Source organism: Protopterus annectens, chromosome 7.part0 (assembly GCF_019279795.1).
Source record: "Protopterus annectens isolate FY-2018-M chromosome 7.part0, PAN1.0, whole genome shotgun sequence".
Taxonomy (NCBI): domain Eukaryota; kingdom Metazoa; phylum Chordata; order Ceratodontiformes; family Protopteridae; genus Protopterus; species Protopterus annectens.
Genome location: NC_056739.1, coordinates 864133929 through 864154249, shown reverse-complemented (window position 1 = coordinate 864154249; position 20321 = coordinate 864133929). Strand labels below are relative to the sequence as shown.

General features: G+C 38.5%; 1 long non-coding RNA gene across 1 annotated transcript in view; it reads left to right on the top strand.

The window, feature by feature from the left end:
- The first annotated feature begins 563 nt into the window (after nucleotides 1–563).
- LOC122806746 overlaps nucleotides 564–20321 on the top strand; it is a 133765-nt gene continuing 114007 nt past the window's right edge. The window contains exon 1 of the long non-coding RNA XR_006365550.1: nucleotides 564–1219. This is a non-coding gene — a long non-coding RNA (uncharacterized LOC122806746). The remainder of the gene's footprint in view (nucleotides 1220–20321) is intronic.

The window sequence follows — 20321 nt, the reverse complement described above, 5'->3', positions numbered from 1 at the left end:
TGCAAAACCACCGGGGGGAGGGTTAATACAGTAAAACAAAGCCATTTTTGTTCAAGATTCTCACAAAATAACTGTATTTAATCTTAATCCACTGAATGTTATTCAGTTACTGGAAGCAATGAGTACTAGAATGCATAGAAGCTATGAAATGGGTCACTCTCTTATATCATTTTGCCAGCCTTGATATCGTATTAACTAGTGAAGAATGACAGGATAATGTTCTAAATCAGAAGTGTTAGGATTAGAAAATCATAGACCAAATTTAGGTGTTGGCATTGATTAGGTGCTGGTTGACGTTTAGTATGAGTTTGGCTGGGTACTGGCCTATAAAAGTCCACCTTTTATCTGCTTTAGCAAAATTCCCATATTTCTAGATTGTTTGGGAATAACACCTTGACTGTGAGGGCCTATTCATCAAACCTTGAATTTGGCCTCGTTTAGAATCAGTCTTACATCCTTTACCTAAAGAATTAGTGTCAAAACTGTGCTCAAATGTGCAGATGAGGCTAATACGATATAAGGCCGTCAACAGCAAACTACTTATTGTAGACTACAGTCTATAGTATTCAACGTTATTAGTGGTCTGTGGCCCAAAGTAACAGCCAGTCCTAGAAAACGCCCACCTTTCTAAAATTAACGCACTTCTACCTTGTTAAAGGATAAGTGTTGCTTCATCTATGGACAGTCCAAACCTACAGAGGTGCTGCTAATCAAATCACCTTCGGTAATTCTACAATGAGTTGGCCAACTTGAGCTTTCCTCGGTAAACTGTATTCAAATATCTGAGTTTTTCCGAGGTAAATAGGACACAGGCTCAGCCTCTATAAAACTTTTATCAACCCACAGTAGTGGCGTATATCGATCGTCATTATAAGCACGTCGAAACGAGGTAAACGTGCTGTTATTGCTTCTCTTACCCTAGCGTCAATCTTTATCTCTGAAAATATTAACCATAATTTATAACGACGCTACAGCCAGGTGGCGCCTCTTTAAACTTGCTTGCTGTTCCGCTAATAATGTGCACGCGTAGGTGTGGTCCTGAGTGCGCGCGTCTGTTAATCCAATGGTGCTCGCGCTTGGCTATGTTGGTTATTGCTCGCGCGCTCTCCCCCGCTTCCGTACTACAAGCCGGTTTATTGTATTCATCTTATAACGTCAATGCAACTGTAAATTTTACGGGGAACTATACATAGTTAATAATATTGGATTCAGGAAACAGGTAAGGAATTTGTGGCAGTAATTCCACGTTGTTAAAACCAAATATGTTATTGGTCTTTCTTTCTTTTTTATAATTTGGTGGACTAAAGTTCTTATTTGTGTCTTATTTTTTTCCGCATTTTTGTTGTTCAGCGCCGCTTCCGCCCTCTTCAGATTTAGTGTGTCTTAATCACTTTAATGTGTGATTTCAACTTAGTTAAATCATAAACAACTTTTTTTCTAAACTACATCTAAACTTTTGCTAAATTGCATTGTTGAAAACTGTAGTATCTTATAAAAGAATGGGAAAGAATATATTTTTCAGTCCCGATTAGCAGCAACAGCCCTGGAAAACTGCTTCTGTTGTCAGGCATCTTACCATGATACTCTCTGAAGTAAAGGCGTTAGCGTGTGATTTGTTTAGGCTTTAAGGGCAACCCCAGTAGTGTCTTTGTGTCTGTTGCTTGCAGAGGCCCAACTTCTTAAAATTCAGTTTCGTCGTACAGTATTTAAGTGTTGATTTTGAATACACAGCTGCAGATTTTCACACCGGACTCCAAACTGGACATTGAGTTTTATTTGTTACTGTTTTTGGTTACTTTATAGGCAATGGCTCCGTCATGGTTGTAATGAGGAGTAAATGGTTTATGTGAGTGTGAGGTCTACATTTTCTTGTCTCCATCTTTAGTTCGTTTATTTTTTATGTTGACAGCTGGGCCTGTGTCCGAAAATATATGTATCTTGAGCATAGACAGTTTTGGGAAGCCTCCCCATTGATTGTAGAAAAATGTTTTTTTCTTATCTGAGGTAGAATGTGAAAGTAGTGTAGTACGTTTATTTTTGTATATTTGTAATTTACGATTTTTCTATGCCTGGTTTAGTGAAACAGTTGTATATTGTTATGGAGAAAGTTTCCTGTGGCTAAGTATCCGTGTAGAATGTTTGCACATGCAGCTGACAGAAACCTGTTGCCAACTGGAAACTGAGACCGTTTGTTTAGTGGACTGCTTGTTGGATACATAACTAAGAAGTTGCTTTCCAAGTGGGTTGACTAATCTTGAAACTTTTCTTCCGAGTATAGCAGGCAGTGATAGCTTTATTCCAAACTTACAGTCATCTGTTGCTATTAGACGCCATTTTGCTTGTAGAACACAGTATAGTGACCCAGCCCAAAGTGGGGAAATAAAGGAAAATTGTTGTCAAACATGCAACTTTGTCCATTTTACACAATGCAGCTTTGTGTATTCCGTTAACTTCATGTCTTTGACTTGTATAAAGCAGGGCTTAAGTAGGCAAGATATAGTTTGTTTCCCTTATTTTATTTACATTTTGCACTTACTTTGGGATCAAATTTAATTATACAAAAAGGATGAATATGGTTACTAGACAGCTGTGTTTTTACATCTAAGCCATAGTTTGATATAGCTGAAATGCCATGCAGCTTTTAGTGTAGAGTGTTTGTTTTAGTTATGACTTTTAGTATGTATACATCTAGGCAAGGAGGCTAGCTATCAGATAACTGACTACATTAATGGAAGTCCTAGGCTGCATTCTTCTGTAGGTGCAGTGCTGCCCCACAGGTACAGTGAAACTGCGTTTACAGCCTTGTGTTACAGTAGTTGTTTAGGTATGTCATCATTTGGCTGTGTCTGTTACTGCAGTTTAGCAGCCATAGTGGACATGGACTTAAACCTGCATACTGCAGTTTAGCAGCCATAGTGGACACGGACTTAAACCTGCATACTGCAGCTATGCTTACAGCCTTGTGTTACAGATGTTGATTAGGTATGTCATCATTTGGTTGTATCTGTCACTGTAGTTTTGCAATCATAGTGGACATGGGCTCAAACCTGCATACTGCAGTTATGTAGTATATGTGCTGTTTGCATACAATGCTTTCACTGGTACTAGCCTTCACCATGGCCACAAGTGTGACATTTCCCAGTGTTCACACATCCCTTTAAAAAGGCTTCTCTTAAAGCATATTCCCATGTTTTCTAGCCCTCATTCCTTTGTAATTTTGAGTCCTGAAAAAGTTTGCGGTGGTTTTGAGCCCTTGTAGCCAAAGTATGCAAGACTGTGATAACCCAGGGTGTCCAACCCATCCAGTCACAACCAGTCCATTAGTTGTGCTTTATTAATATTTTTTGGTTGAGTTGTACTGTTTGGTATTGGCATCTTGCACGGGTGACACACAAGTTAATAACCCAGACTACATTGTTGTTAAGTTAATAACCCAGAATGCATTGTTGCACTTCAAATGTAGTTACATAGACGTCAGTGTAATGTAGTGTAAAGTGTGTGTATATACATCATTATAGACGTGTGTGTATGTGTGTGTGTGTGTGTGTGTGTGTGTGTATGTATGTATGTATATATATATATATATATATATATATATATATATATATATACATACACACACACAGTTATAGTACTTTTCAGTTATGCATTTGTTTGCATGCAACATAAGTTGGAAGTAGACATTTAATAAAAAAAGGTGTTGTAAATAAACTTTTTAATACAGTGATGCCTTCTGTAATCTCTTTAGATGTCAATGGTTTCACAGATGAATACAAAAATAATACTGAACTATATTTAAAATATAGAGTACAAATAGCTATGCTACAGTAGACACACTTGGAAAAAGTTAACATGTGAATTTTGATAAAGGTTTTCAGGTTGGTTATTCAGTGGAATATCTGAGACAAGGAAAAGAGGCATATTTATATAAATTGCAAGAGGAACTCCAGTAGTGATAGAAGAGGATAAAAGATAATGGCAGATTTGTAGTGCTGAGCGGTTACTGGCATGGGAGAAGGATTACACTGGCATGTATTTGTATTCCACCTAAAACTGCTATAATGGGGCTTAAAAAAATTCTGGGAGAAATGATCAGTTTTCAGCTGGACTGACTTGCAGCAGTGAAGATGTGTCTGGGGACACAGAAGGGAAAGTATAACAAAGGAGTGTAGATGGTTTGAAGAAGTTTCTGAAAATATTTGGCTTGGAAGATGTGAATTCAGTAATAGGAGTTTGGAGTGAATTTACATATGATTGCCCAAGATATAAAAACTGAGCTAGGCTAGACAGGATTTACATTTCACAGAAATGTGCATTTAATTAAAGGTCTTGATACACACCTAATAACTGTTTCAGGTCATGCGCCAATAATTACTATAGTAAAAACACAGAGTAATGAAAAATGAGACACTGGCGCGTTCCCACCTGTCTGTTGAAAAGAGAGGAATTTAAGGAATAGTAGTGGAGATTCGGGATCTATTCAGGAGGATAGAAGTTACTTCTGAAAATATAATCACAACAATGAGACTGGAAATAGTCTCTGCTAGGTTAGCAACCAAAGCGTGAATGGACTCTGAACAAGCAATAGAAAAACACAATTTATTGAAGTACTCGTTGGTGGTAAGCGCTTTCATCTGCAAAGCAGACCTCTTCAGACCAACATTTTCGAGAAGCCCCTTCGCTGCACTCTTAGAAAACTAAGAGTGCAGCGAAGGGGCTTCTCTAAAACGTTTGTCTGAAGAGGTCTGCTTTGCAGATGAAAGCGCTTACCACCAACGAGTACTTCAATAAATTGTGTTTTTCTATTCCTTGTTCAGAGTCCATTCACGCTTTGGTTGCTAACCTAGCAGAGACTATTTCCAGTCTCATTGTTGTGATTACGTTGTTGTACGGAGCTTTGGATTTACTTCTGAAAATATGGCTAGGGAGTGGGATAAAATTAAGGTGGAGTTTAAAACTAGGGTGGAAATAAAAGAAAGGGAGCTATGGTTAAGAAGTAACAATAATTATTTAGAGGGACTAACAAATATTAATGTCTTGCAGAATAGGGGAATCTCACAGAACAAGAATAGGATCAATGGCAGAGTGCTAAGCAGAAAATAAGGGATTATCTTGATAATATACAGGAGTGTAACTAGAGCACAAAAACTTTTAGTACAACTCCAACAACAAAAAGCAGAATGGGCTGCGTCACCAAGGTTAGGGAGCCTATAACGAGATCCTGTAGAGGTATTTAGAAGTATTTCAGAAATTCTATGAAAGTATGTCAAGGTTATAGGTGGACGAGGCTAGATTACTAATGGTAAGGATAGGAGGAGATGAGAAAAATTGTGATGTATTGCCAATTTCAGGGAAGTCCCCAGAAATGTATTCCTGTGGAAGTTTGGAAGCTAGGAGGGCAAAAAATTGTTAAAAATCTGGCAGGTTTTGTTTAACAGTATTTGAAGTCTGGCAGGTTTTGTTTAACAGTATTTGAAGGGGGAGAGAAGTACCAGCATCTGGAAGAAAGCAGTGGTAGCTGTAATACCTAGAGGGTAAAGATCCATCAGATATTGCTTCATACAGGCCCATTTCAATACAAAACCGTGATAGATATGGATCATTGTGGTTTTGTGAAAGGAAGGCAAACATTTGGCAACGTTAACAGAACATTGATGATCCAGAGGGAAACAGAATATAAGAAAATACCATTGTTGTTGGTGGGTCTTGATGCAGAGAAAGCTTTTGCCAGAGTAAGCTGGGACTTTATGAGCAGGGCAGTGGAAGCATTTACATTTCCTGAGAATGTTTGATTAGGAGGATATTTGAGGGATTAGAGGCGAAAGTTAAAGTAGGTGGGTTCCTCTCTGATAATTTGTGCTTGATCAGAGGAGCCGGGCAGACATGTCCTCTTTCCCCTTTATTTGCTTTATATCTAGAACCACTGGCAAAGAAAATAAGGGACTCAGAAATTCAAGGCTATAATTGGTATGGTAGTCTAAACGCTGTTTGTTGCAGATGATGTTATTTTATACCCGACAAAACCAGAAAGAGACAGTGTTGTGGAACATTTTGAGATGGTTTCAGATCTTTTCGGGATACAAACTTAGACAAAGGCAATAGCGGTAAATTATGTACCCGCATATTGGTTCAGCAATGTGCATATTTATGAACACAAGTGTTTAGGAGTATGAATTAAAAATGATTCTGCTGTGGCAGCTAAGGATATGTGGGAAGAGACTAAACAAAAGATAATACAAAAACTGAGAAAATGGAAACTTTTGTTATATGGATAGTAAGATGCTAGCAGTTAAAATGTTTTTAGTCTCAGTCTTGTACATAGGTTTGCATGCGTAAATGGGTGTACCTTCGTTGAAGGTTGTACGTCAGGGCTGGCAACTCGGTACGTAAAAATCTGCTGCCAATCATTAGTGGACCGGAGTTCTGCTGTGGCGACCCCCTAACCGGGAAAAGCCGAAAGATACAAGTCTTGTACATGGGTCAGGCATATTTTTATCAACCAGAGGAGAAGTTGTGGGTAGCAGTTAATTAAGAGCTGAAGGACTTTATCTGGGAGGGGAAGATGGCAAGAGTGAATTGGGATAAGCTAATTGTTTGTTTCAGTAGAACAGGGCGTTTTGGGATTACTCAGTTTGAAGGGGTATTTCAGAGCAGAGCTACAAACTTAAAAGCTCCTATACGTTAGCACAAGCAGAAAACTATAATTCAAACTGGAAAGGGATGATGATGAAACGGAGAGACTGGGAGTTTGGATGCAGGCCTTTAAGGAGAATAACACTAATCATACATAATATTGTGTATATATAAATAGCAGAAGAAAGTATCATAAAACAGCCAACATGGGAATGGAGAGAGGAGATTTTGCAAACAGGGATGACTGCAATTGGGGATATAGACAATAGGGGGTTGGAATTTATTGGGGCAAACTGGCAAAGAAACCAAGGTATTGGGAGAGAATAAGTAGAGAGGAAAAGATGATAGAATGGGAAGGCGCCAATGATTTAGTTGGACTGCAGTTTAGGGATTGCCTTCCCTATCAAGGACTGATATCAGTGTATAGGCAAAGAGAAAACAATTGGGGGGGGGGGTCCTAAATGAAAGTGACACTGGTAGAGTTTTTAATAGAATCTAGAGCAGAAGCTGCCATTACAAAAAGGAATGATTTAGTTGAGCATATAAAATATTGCATGATAACTGTAAGAATCAATCAGAAAAGATTAGAAAGTATTGGAAAGTGACTGGGATAATCAATTCAGAAAGAAACAGTGGGAGGATATATGTATGTCTCCTAGTTATGCAACAAAATCTAGTAGATTTAGGATTTTTGCCTGGAAATGTTTACAAAGATGATATTTGCCTGGAAATGTTTACAAAGATGATATACCCCTAGTAGACTCCAGAGCTGTTTTCCTCAGGTAGACAGCAAATATTGTGGAGGTGGGATGGGGAAGAAAGAGGTAATTGGGAGCATGTTTTCTGAGTGTGTGGTGAGTTGGAGGACATTAAGGATTCCCTGCGGGGTGCACTGTTGGAGATGCTGGGTGGGCAGATTGGTGCCTTATGGTGGCAGCCAAAAAAGCAGTTACTAGAAAATGGAAATCAAAATCTAAACCAACTATACTAGACGTAGTGACTATAACAGATAAAACAACTGGAATTTTGATCTTTAGAACGGCTGCGGTGGTGCAGTGGTTAGGGTTGCCACCTCACATAGAGGTTCTCCGGTTCAATCCTTGGCTGGGGTGCCTTCAGTGCGGAGTCTGCATGTCCTCCCTGTGGTCACGTGGGTTTCCTCCGTGTGCTCCGGTTTCCTCTCGCATCCCAAAAAATGCTGTAGGTGGATTGGACACACTAAATTGGCCTAGGAGTGAGTGTGTGCCTTCTGTGGAAGGTTGGGTGCCGGGCTGGCAACTCGATACCGTAAAAACTCCACTGCCAATCATGAACGGACAGGTGATCCGCTGTGGCGACCCCTAATCGGGGGAAAAAGCCGAAATAAGATGATCAGTTATGCATTTGTTTCATTGTACAGTATTAAACTGAAGAAAACAATGTGGTTGAGAGAGGCTGTTAAGTAGTGTGTGTGTGTATGCATGTACATGGTTGTATTTATCCATAAAAGTTGTATGTATAGCCTTCGTAAAAGGAGAAAGTTAGGCGGTTAGGGGAACAGTAGAGTAATTGAATTAGCAAGGTGGGCAGGACTGTGATGGAACACTGTTTATCAAACCAACCAGGGAGGAGAGATTGTAGTGTGGTGTGGCAAATATAAAGTTTTAAGGTTCAAGGAGGATGGAGTGATATATGTGAGAACTGTCAATGTAGACTTTTATATAAGCTTCTACTTCAGTTTAACAAAAGTGACACACAAAGAGCAGATCCATTTAGTGTGCGTGTGTGTTCTGAATGTGTCATAGCTTTGTAAGCTTGGTGGGAATGTATGATAGTAAATTGTGGTACTGTATTTGCTTTTGTTTCACAGTAAGATATCTTTGACCATAAGACTGTTGGGGTATACAGTTTTTAAAATGCGGATTAATGTTGAATGTGGAGTTATTTGAGAGAACTTGTGGGCAAAGGAGATTGTATGTGTGTCTATATTTTTCAGGGCTGCAGTGCCAATGGGATTTGCTTCTTAGCAGAATGCACCATGGTGTCTCAGTGCAGGTTTTTTTTCTAAATCTGCAGAAAGGTTTAGGTGTAGTAGTTAACTCAGGGGGATGAAAGTGTTGCACTCTTGCAATTCTTCGTGGCTTGGCACAGTTGCAGATGTATAGGACTTCAGAGAATTTAACATATAGTGAATTTCCTGATCCAGAACACACAGTAGTGGGTTACTGGTATCTAAGGATGTTTTTTAAATAGTAAGACCTTGCAGAACTTTACATTTTGATCTTTTACTCTCGACTTGAGTGAAAGTTCTTGGCTCACAAATGATTCCTGTGAATTCTTTCTGCATACATCAAAAAGTGTGAAGTCTGGGGGGGGGGGGGGGAGTATAGTTAACATGTTACGTTGTATTATTACTACTGTATTTTGCTTATTAATATGAATATCAATGATGCTTAGGTTTTATTCAAGGGATTATGCATCCTTGTGTATCGGATACCACCAAGTAGACTTGTTTGGTTAAGAATAGAGTATGTGGCATTATTTGTGGAATGTTTGCAATATAGATGAATGTATAAACTTAATTGATCAGTTTATGGCCTGCAGCAAAATCCACTGCCTTGATATTTTGAAGGAAATGTTAAGTTCTTTGGTCTTTATGAGAATTCGAGTTGGTTACAGAGATTTAATTAGGGCTATCAAGATTATTTATATGTACACTCAATCCTTAGCGTGATTTTAAAAGTTTTAGTTTTCAAGTTGTGGTGTGAAGTAGGCAGGTCATTTTGTCTTGGTCCAGTGTTGCGCTTCTTAATCGGGTGTTTACTTGTGTATGCTTCAGTAGTCCAATGAAACTTATTTGCAGCTTGATTGCAAGGTTGGTTCTATCACCTATTCCACTTGCAGTTTAATGGCAGCATATCTTATCAGGAAAAAAAACATTAACCTAGCAAATGGCTTGCTGTTTAACAGGAAAAGTGTACAATTCCTAAATGAGCCTTAAGCTTTAGTAATGGGTAAGAAGAGTCCTTTACAGTTCTTGAAGGTGTGGTCTCCCTCCCAGAATCTCGTGCTAAGATGTGTTCTACTTAAGGGGGTCTGAAAGTGGGTCTTCTGTAAAACCTAGCTGGTTGTGATTCACTTTGTTGAACTGTCTGATTACTGCATGTCATGCTGAATTTAGCTATTATGTCAGGCTCATTAACTACGTCCAGTGAGATTTGGGTGTAGGTGAAAGCAGTACTTAAGGTGGTATTTTTAATTGTGTAAAATCTGAGGTGATAGTGTGTAATATATCAAATTTGTTTTAGTTTTTTTATTCTGTTAATGCAGATGGATAGAATTGTTTAGACTTTCCACTGATGTTTTAAAATCATAGGACTAAATTTACCCTCTGAAATGACTGAATTCCACTTCTATATCAGAACATTTTCATAGAGAAATAGATTTATGGAGTTTGTAAGGCAGAGTTGGTCTGTGAATCCTAATCTCCTTGCTAGTACATGCCCTGATAGAGCAATTTCTGGCTTCAGGAGGACAGAACAAGCTTGGCTCATGATAGTTTACAGGCATCTGTCCAGTTAAAATTTCTTTTCAAAGAAGCGCAAGTAATTTTGTATGTAGCAGATAATGTTTACCACATCTCTGCAACAATTAAGTAATACATCTGTCTTTCCAGTGTGTCTTACTGTTTATGGAGGTCCAGGTCTTCAGCTCATGTTTAAGCTATTTGTTTTGTTTGTGGAAACATAGAAGTTTTGGGATTGGATCTGTAACAACTGAAAAATACTATAAATCACCTTGCAGGAGTTAGGCTGCCTATTTTGGTAGTTTAGGGTTCTTAAGTCTGACATTTTTAGGTGGGCTTTTTTCTCTAGATGTATGATGTGATTTGGATGACTGCTTACTAAAAAAGGCATTATATTCTATGATTTGTCAGACTAATGCAGAGAGTATAGAGCAGTAACCTTCTACCTAGATGAGATTATTTTTGTTATTAATGGAGTTGGATAGAACTGTTTCCTGATTTATGTTGCATGGTCAGCGAATAAATACTTGTCTCCAAGGTGCCAATTCTGGAGTGGGTTGCTGTTGCACTGGAAGGTGTCAAGATGTCAGATGGCACTGTTAGTTTTTGTGTAAGCCCATTTCTTTTATGTCACTTTTTGTATGGTTTGGCCCTCGCTGCAGTAGCAAATTGTCTGATGCTGAGCAAACGGCAACATCCAGTTTGTAGTCATTAGCAAATTTAGGCCTGTGTCTGTGGTAGTGGTTTGGAGGTTGTGAGAAATAGATGCTGTAGAGAAGGGGTCCTAGTTCTGTAGCCTGAGGAACACCACTATTCGGTCTCCTTTCTGAGTTGGTATCTACTACTTTTAACTTTGTGGGTTCTTGTAAGTCTATTGCTATCCATTGTACAGCATTAACTGTTTACATTTTTAGCCCTTAAACACTGTTCCCCATGTTGAAACTGTAGAGGTTATGTGGTCAGATTAATGTGTTTTGTATGAAATGCATGGCCAGTATCTATACCTGAAGTTTAACTTAGTTTAAGAAAGCATAATCTCCCTTTGACAAAACCATATATCTGCATGTCTAGAGCAGTAAGATTTAATTTATTTGACACTCGTTTACTGGGGATGTCCAACTGGACTCAACATCCATTTTCAGCAAAGTAGCAATGTTCGACAAATAGACAACAAGAGTTTAATATAGTTAATAAAGAGAAACTTTCAATACAGTGTGGAATATGATTCCAGGTATAAGAGATGGTTAGATTTCAAGGTAGTGTTAATAACAGACTATGCAGGGAAGTATCGATGTAGTTAATTCAGAGCAATGTTCTTCGGTACGCTACAGTAGAAGTTGGCTATTTGTATGGAGGCCCAAGGTGCATGAGAAAAGATGAAGGAAAAAAAAGTGGCTGAGGGTACACAACATTGATATACTTGCATGAACAGTTAAGTAAGCCACTGCTTCTTATACAATAAAAGTAAGCCACTTTTAATTGTTGGAAACAGTTTTTTTTTTTTTCCAAGTTTGTATTGCATTTTACTTCATGCAAGAAAAGAATGATACAGAAAATATACATACAAGCTACTTGGAATATCAAGTTTCAGTCATCCAAATACAATCAAGCTGCTCTTAGGAAACAATGTGTTAAAGATTTGGAAGCTTTCACACCTTCAGCAAATTATAAGAAACTATAACTTATCATGGCAAGATTGGTTATTACTACAGAGTGTAATTGCTTATTCTCAAGACTTGTGCAGAATTATTCAGAACTCTTTATATTTAGATCAACCTCCCTTAATTACAATCATATCTGAAATGTTATTTTAAAGACCAACAGTTTAGTGTCCAAATTATACAGCATTTTGTTAAATTACAAGTCCATTTTAACAACTACGCAATGGAACACAATGACTAAAGGCCTACCACATAGTCTCTCCCAGACAGGAAAACTTAAAATTCTATCTTCAGTAAAACTTACACTCCAGCATTGGCCCCAAGAAGTATTGACTTGGAAGTTTTTGCACAGAACATTTTTAACTCCTTGACAAAATTGAATAACCTAGATATAATAGATGTCTAACATTATGCAATGCGGATTGGTTCCATATTTTCTATGATTGCTCTAAACTATGGAATTTTTTGGAGAACTGTTGATTTTTTTTCCAGCTTTATTTTCAGATAACTTCACATTAACTAAAATTTTATTTTTTCTTAATGTTGATGAAACATTTTGAGTTAAATTCGTACTTATGGACAACATTAGCAGTAGCCATTAAATCCATTACAAGGAAATGGACCTCCGTCACCTCTCCGAGATTTGGTGAATTTCTCTCCCGAGTAGAACAAACCATAAACAAGGAACTCCGAACTAAAGAACTTGGAATATATCCAAGGAGTTTTACTAACAACCCATGGCCAAAGGTTTCAAACCTGAGACTTTCCAAACTCAATTTTTAACCCTGTTTAATCATTTTGTTTGCTTCACTGAAAGTTTTTTCTTAAAATGTTTGTAATGTAAATAGTTGATTTAGTTTCTTTAAGTTGTAATAAAACAAATTCATTAGGGTTGCCAGAGGCAGCTCATTCTACAATGGTTTAAATCAAAAGAGATGCCACCACAGAGAAGGTTTATTGTTAAAACACTATAAAAAAGAATTAATCCTGGATGAGTGCTAAAACACTATAAAAGATAACAGATCCTAAATAACTGGTAATCAGTTCCTCTCTTTCAAAATGTGACCAGTGAAATGTCATCTTTACAGCTGCCACCCCCACATTATAAGCTTCAATGGGATTGTACCGTTCAGTCCTGGTGGTTGGTTGGCAAGTCAGCTCTCCATCTTGTCTCTGTGTTCTGTTTTATTTGCAGTATTACCACCTCTCAAGTCATCCAGTATTAATTCCAGTGCCATGAAATAAAACTTTGTGCCCTGGATTTGTTGTGAGAGGGCATTGTTTTTGTTCTTATTTCTTATGTCACTTAATTGAGAATCCGTTCCGTGAAGCATCTGTTTCTTACCAACATAAAACACTGACAGCAAGTACAGCTGGTGAGGTATGTCAGATTCTTGCTATTGCAGTCTGCATAGTTATTCAACCTGTAGGTCGTATTTGTGATGGGATTTATAAATAAATACATTTATTGCGTTTTAGTAAAGGTACAAGCCTTGCATTTCCTGCATGGGTGCCCTTCCTGGCACTCAAGTGTTTTGAACATTCCCATTTTTATAACAAAGTAACCTCTTCAAGTTCTTTTTTTTAAAAACGGAATTGTGGAGTCTCACCTGCTACTCTCTTCAAATCTTCGTCCATGGTCGGAATATCCCAATTCTTTCTTACAATGTCACACATCTCTGGAAATATTACTTCTGTGTCAGTAAACATCTGAGAACTGGTTTCTTCTCTATGATCCAAATCTGTGTTTAAATCTCATCCAATCTCTTCCTCTTAGAGAAGTAGGGTTGTCCCTTAGTTCTTATTCTTGTCTCTCTCTGACAGTATGGCTCATGTCCCTGTCCTTGTAGCCTTTTACTTTTAAAACATTCCAGGAGCTGTTGAGATGCATACTTAAATGTCTCTCTCTTGTACATAATCTAGATGTATGTAAAAGTTGTCCCTTCACAACTTGAGTAGATATGCCGCGGGTGCATACTGCATCTGTCGAGATGATTCCTCCAGCAGTCGTTTCTCCGTACCCGGGTGTGAATCTTTACCTGGACATTAATGAACATCAAAAATATCTATTGTTGTGGATGTGTGTACTTCACAATCCAGAAAAAAATGCAGATTTTAAATATCTCACAAAGTCAAACAGGGCTTGTTCATCACCTCTCAACATAAGAAAAATATCGTCCACAAACCGGCCATGGTATATGATGATATCTTTACATAGGTTAGTCTCATTGAGTATAAATTCATGGTGCCATTTGGCCATCACTATATTGGAGTGGCTATTGGCACGTGAGGTGCCCATAGCTACTCTCTCTTCCATTTCTGCCAATAGTATTCTCCTGCATATAGGAAAATATTGTTGTTCAGTATAAGTTCCAATAATGTACTTTAACATTACTGTTGTTAGAATCGACTGTTCCACTGGAACAGCCTTTCACAACCTAACAGCTGATGAAAAAAGTGGGTTACAAGAACTTGTACGTGATGATGCCATAATAGTGAAGCCAGCAGACAAGAGGGGCCATCCTTGTATTAGACACAGCAGACTGTCTGTAATAAAAGGATGATTTCCGTGTTGAGACTCCAGAACTTTGAGTAGCCAAATGGAAGATTAATGAACTAATGTGCAGAATACAGTATATGAACTATTTATGGTGAGATTTATTACACAGGCTTTGTGCAGTTTACAGTACAAAGTCTAAAGAAACCTGTAATTAATGACCTACCCGAAACCTGTAATTAATGGCCTACCCAAAATTCATAAGAGTATGAATGACCCACCCCTCCTTCCCATAGTATCAGGTGAAGGATGGGTCACGGAACCTTTGTCTATTTTTGCTGAACACAAATTGAAGATATTGCTTCATAATGCAGTTGCAGTATTAAGGGGCACTTCCCATTTTGTTGAATCAGTCTTTGAAAAAAAACACTTTGACTTAATGACACAGTGGATTTGATAATGACCACAGTAGATGTGAAGAATTTATTCACAGTTATTCCAGTGAACGTGGCATCAGAGCGGTCAAAGTTTATGGAATCCAGAGGAACAGTTGCTTCTAACACAACAGTAATGTACATTATTGGAAGTTGTATTAAACAGTATTGTACATTATTGGAAGTTGTATTAAACAACAGTATTCTATGTGCAGGAGAATACTGTTGGCAGAAATGGGGAGTAGCTATGGACACCTCGTGTGCCACTAACAACTACGGTATAGTGATGGCCAAGTGGGAGCATGAATGTATAATTTAGTGAGACTAACCCATGGAAAAATATCATATACTAAAGCCAAGAAACTAGTTAACTCAGATATTTACTGACATACAGTAGTGATATTCCCGAGATGTGACATTGTAAAAAAGAATTGGTATATTCTGACCGTGGATGAAGATTTGAAGAGAGTAGTAGGTGCGACTCCACACTTCTGTCTTAAAAGGAAGAAGAACTTGAAACTCCGCTATAAAAATGGCAATGTTCAAAACCATAGAAGTGTTAGGAAGGGCACTTTCCCATGCAAGAAATGCAAGGCTTGTAACAGCAATAATTTGTACATAGGACCTATAGGTTGAATAACTACACAGATTGCAGTAGCAAGAATTTTGATATACCTGGCTAAGTGTACTTGCTGTCAGGGTTTTTATGTTGGCAAGACAAATGGATGCTTCAAGGAATGTATTCTCCATCATTTAAGTAACATAAGAAATAAGAACAAAAATAATGCACACTCTCTCATAACACACTATCAAATCCAGGGTACAAAATTTTATTTCATGGCATTGGAATTTAATAGCGGATGACTTGAGAGGTAGAGACAAGTAGATAGCTGACTTGCAAGCCAACCAAGCCCCGGGATTGAATGGTATAATCCCATTGTAGCCTATACTGTGGGTGCAGCGGCTGCAAAGATGATATTCCATTGGTCGGTTACATTTTGAGAGAGAAACAGATTACCTGTTTAGGATTTGAAGAAGGCCTTAAAAATTAAAATCCTGGAGGAGTGTTTTCAGCCTATTGTTGTCTAATAACATTCATCAGTCTGTTTTATCTTTAATAAAAATATTGACGGAAAAAAAGCCACTGCACTTGGGGAAAGAATGGGCATTTGCTTAGTGTGCCATGAGTACGTGTTAAAATGTAGGAGGGGTGAGAGGTTACAAAGGAGGTATAGAGTTTGCAGAATGGGGAGGAGGTTGGAGGAAAGGTATGGTCAGCCTGAAGTTGTACATGAGTAGAGCCAGTTATTGGTTAGGTGTTCCTTGAGAAGACTTACATTTTGGTTTGTGGTATATAGAATGTGTTTAGGGATGGCATTCCATATCCTGGATATTTTACTAGGGTGTAGAGAGCTACCATAACTGAGTGAGTAATTTATTTATCTAAAGGTCTATTATTGCTTTAGGGTTGTACAAGATTTTGGAGTGCAGTACATTTGGTAGGTATGTGATGGCATAGGCAGTTATTTGAGAGATAGTAGGTTGTGTAGCTCTAGCCATTTTAGTTTGGGTAGAGTGCAGTAGTGGGATCTGTATGGTGAATCTGGTGATGATTTTTTTTTTTTTTTTTTTATTGTAATGGGCCTCAAGTTTGGTTAGGTCAGTTTTTCCAGGTTTGTGAATATGGGGGAGGCATATAGGAGTGCGGGGAGTAGGTGTGTCCTTGCAGTTGATGTTTGGTGGTAGAAATGGCTTTACTCTGTAGAGTGGGCCTTTTTGATATGCTAAATGTTTCACATCTCAGGTTTGTCAATAGTGACTGTAAGTAGTTTGGTATGCAAGACTGTGTGTTTTTTTTTTTTTTTTTTTTTTTTTGAGAAATAGATGTGGAAAGTGGGATTGTGGTCAGTTGATTTAAGAAAATCATTAATTTAGTTTTGTTTGGATTGAGAATTAGTTGAGAGAGGGCAGATTAGAGTCATCGTCTGCATATTGGAGAGTGGTGGCAAGGTGAGCAGCAGTGTGAAGTTTGTAAAGGTGGTAAAGAAGAGTAGTCCTAGGATTGAACTTTGTGGGACACCAACTGTGACTGGTAATAGGGAGAACACTTCATTTTTCCACTTAACCGTCTGACAGTCAGACAGGTAGTTATGAAACCAAGAGAGGGCTGTTTGGGTTAGGTTTAGGGATGAGAGTGCCTTGAGTAGAATTTGGTAGGAAACTGTCAAATACTGTGGACATATCAAGAAAGCCAAGAAACAAGTTGTCCTTTATCTTTGAGTTGGGTTATTTTATTAGTAAAGCTAAATAGGGTGGATGTGGCACTGTCTGGGGTGGAAACCATGCTGAGAGTTGGTTAGAAGGTTGTTGCATAGTAAATATTCCAAAAGTGAAGAATGTGAGCACTTTTTTTTTTTTTTTTTTTTTTTTCTAAGAATTTTGCCTGGCGGGGATAAGATGGCAATAGGCTTATAGTTTGAAAGTTCAACTGAGGTGTTGCCTTTGTGCAGAGGTATGACATAGGAAGTTTTCCAGATTTTAGGGATATATTGCTCATTGATGGATTGGTTGATCAAGAAAGAGATGGGGTAGGAGATGAAAGCTAATGCTAGCTTAAGATATTCAGTTGGCAGCTGATCAGCAGCAAGGGATGTGGGTTTCAATTTATTTAACACTTTTTTTTTTCTTCTTATGGAGCTTTGTATAGGTTTTAAAGAGAGAATTGGAAGTTCCATCAGTTTCTGTTTGAATAGACAGGGAAGCATTGTCTTGATTTTTCACTAGGAATAAGGATTAATTTAGAGTTGGTAAAGTATGTGTTGTAGTGGAGGGGGTTGGTGTTGAGGATTGTTCTGGTTATAATGGCACCCCAGAACTTTTGGGGATTATTATGGTGGTGGTGGATCTTAACTCTGACAAAAAAACTATTTTCCTAAGTTTTTTTAATTTATTTCTTAGTTGACTGTAGTAGTCATGGTTGGCTAGGTTTTTGTTGCTCTGATATTGGAATCGGGCTTTGTCTTTGAGTATTTGTTTGGTATCCTTTTTATAGCCATGGTACATATTTTGGTTTGACCCCGACCTTTCTGAAACATGGTAGATTGTTCAGGATATCGAGGAATTTGTCATTTTAAAGTATTGGACAGCGGAGTCTAATTGGAGATTGTCACACCGCTGCAGTAGAAATTTTAAATGCATCAGGAGCACAGTTTTTCTTGCTGCGAATTTGTTGGAATTTGGAGGGGGGGGGTCTTAGATGTTGTGTGTAAATCAGGTGGGTAGATTCACACTAAGGCTGTCTTGGAGGCAGCCTGAATTGTATATCATTTGAGTACTTATTAGGCAAGTCCAGTCAAGTATAGACTGTCTTTTGCAATGCTCATCTATCCTTGTTGACTATAAACCTGTATGACTTTAACCAAACTAACTTTGTATTCTTTGGGTATCTGAAGTGCATGTGAGCCCGTCCATATTGAAATCCCCCATTATTATGGTTTCTCCCTTTTTTAACTTCTGCAGATTTTTGGGTTTCTAATACCATGACAGGAATGGACCCCATTCCTAAGTCAAAGTATGATTGAAGTTCATGAAATTAGTGTTTCACTCTCTCGGCCAAAAGTGCTCTTCGCAGCATCTGCGCATGTGCCCAGTAATGATGACTCCTGCAGTTCAAGAGTTGCATGTATTTGTAGCATATCTAAATATGATTGTAGACCAAAGGACCTGTTGCTTCTACTACTATTGTAACTATCTTGATGTCTTTCTTCCACATTGCTCTCGTTTCTATTTCTACTTGCAAAGACTGATTTTTTTTTTTTTTTATCTCTCTCTACGCAGGACACTGTAGTCACTAGGTGTGGCGATTTCAATGATCAGTGCTGCTTTTTTTTTTTGGACCACTATATCTGGTTCCTAGCATCTATCTTTTGAACTGTTGGAAGATCCCATGTGATGTAAACTTCATTTTCTGTGGTGGTTTGTGGCTCGTGGCTCATGTTTCCAGTGTTTTTCAGCCACTTCAGTACCATAATGTTTGCACAATCCCCAGTGCAACAGTCTAGCTACATTATGCCTTTCAGAATGCAGTCCTTCTGCCATCAGTATGTCACAACCAGCAATGAGGTGTGCAACTTGTTTCCAATTCTGTTTTACAAAACCTACATTTGTCTGTTTCTCCCACATTCCACCAGGCAGCAATGACACCAATGTAGTCCAGTCAATCTTTTATTTAGTGCTTTCGTCGGGTAAAATTACTTCTTCAGAATACAGTAGTCAGTCAGTCATCTAGCTCTGATCACTTCTCAGTGCAGTGACTATAAAGGATTTATAGTCATTGCACCGAGAAGTGATCGGAGCTAGATGACTCTGAGGGACTGTTATATTCTGAAGAAGTCATTTTACCTGACGAAAGCGCTAAATAAAAGCTTGACTGGACTACACTGGTGTCATTGCTGCCTGGTGGAGTGTTTTGCCTTGGGATTACTAGTTTTTCAGTGAACTTTCTCTTTAGGCTGTTTCTCCCACATGTTCAATGGACTTTGTAAACCAATGTATACGTAGCCTGCTATCTTCTCTGCTGACTGTTTCCAGCCTCACCTGCATTCTACCTCCCTTTGGCTCTACCTTCTCCGTTTGCCCTGCAGGCTTACTACCCTGCCCCCAATTCTCAACTGCTCCCAGTACTCCTACATTTATCATCACATTGACACTCCCATTCCTCAGAAGCAATCATCATCCCATTCATTCATAGGACCCAACCCCCTACTCAAACTCTCTCCAATCTATCGCTCTCTGTTAATCACCCACCTCTATTTTAAGTATTACTTAAATAGTCCTACAATGCCTCCACACTTCCAATACCTTTTTACTGCCTAATACCCCCACTTATAATTGTCTATCTTCTCGCAGCCTATGAATATCAATACCTCCCTTGCTCTCACTACCCTAGATCCAAAATCAGCACTATTAATCTGCCACAAAACTCTAAACAAATACTACCCCACCTCTCATCAAACTCTTCTAATGTAAAAACTTTGCATCCCATTCGCGCCATTTACATCATCCCTAGAACTAAATACTGTCACAGACGTTTACTAAAACTCCAGAAACTTGAGATTAGATCACTACTTAACCTCATACAGGACGGTGACATCCACCCTAACCCAGGCCCAACCCCACCTGTTACTGTCAACTCCATAAATAACACCCTCACTAACCTACGAAACTCAAATAAGGACTCGCTCCTAGTGTGTCACCTAAACATCAGGAGTGTAAATAAGAAAATTCACTGTTTACATGCCCTCCTGGATGTGCACTCCCCGATGTGCTATGCCTTTCTGAAACCTGGCTCAAACCTAATACCTCTGATAATGAGGTTATACCCCCAGGTTACATTATATTAAGACTTGATCGCATCTCTATGAAAGGAGGTGGAGTAGCCATCTTGTATAAATCCACACTAGAAGTATCCAAAACTAGTACTCCACATGCCTTGATAATTGACGCAGAAATACTCATCACAGAGGTCCAACTCAGCAAACACAAATCTGTAAACATTGCCTGTATCTATATTCCCCCCCTGGTGACTGCAC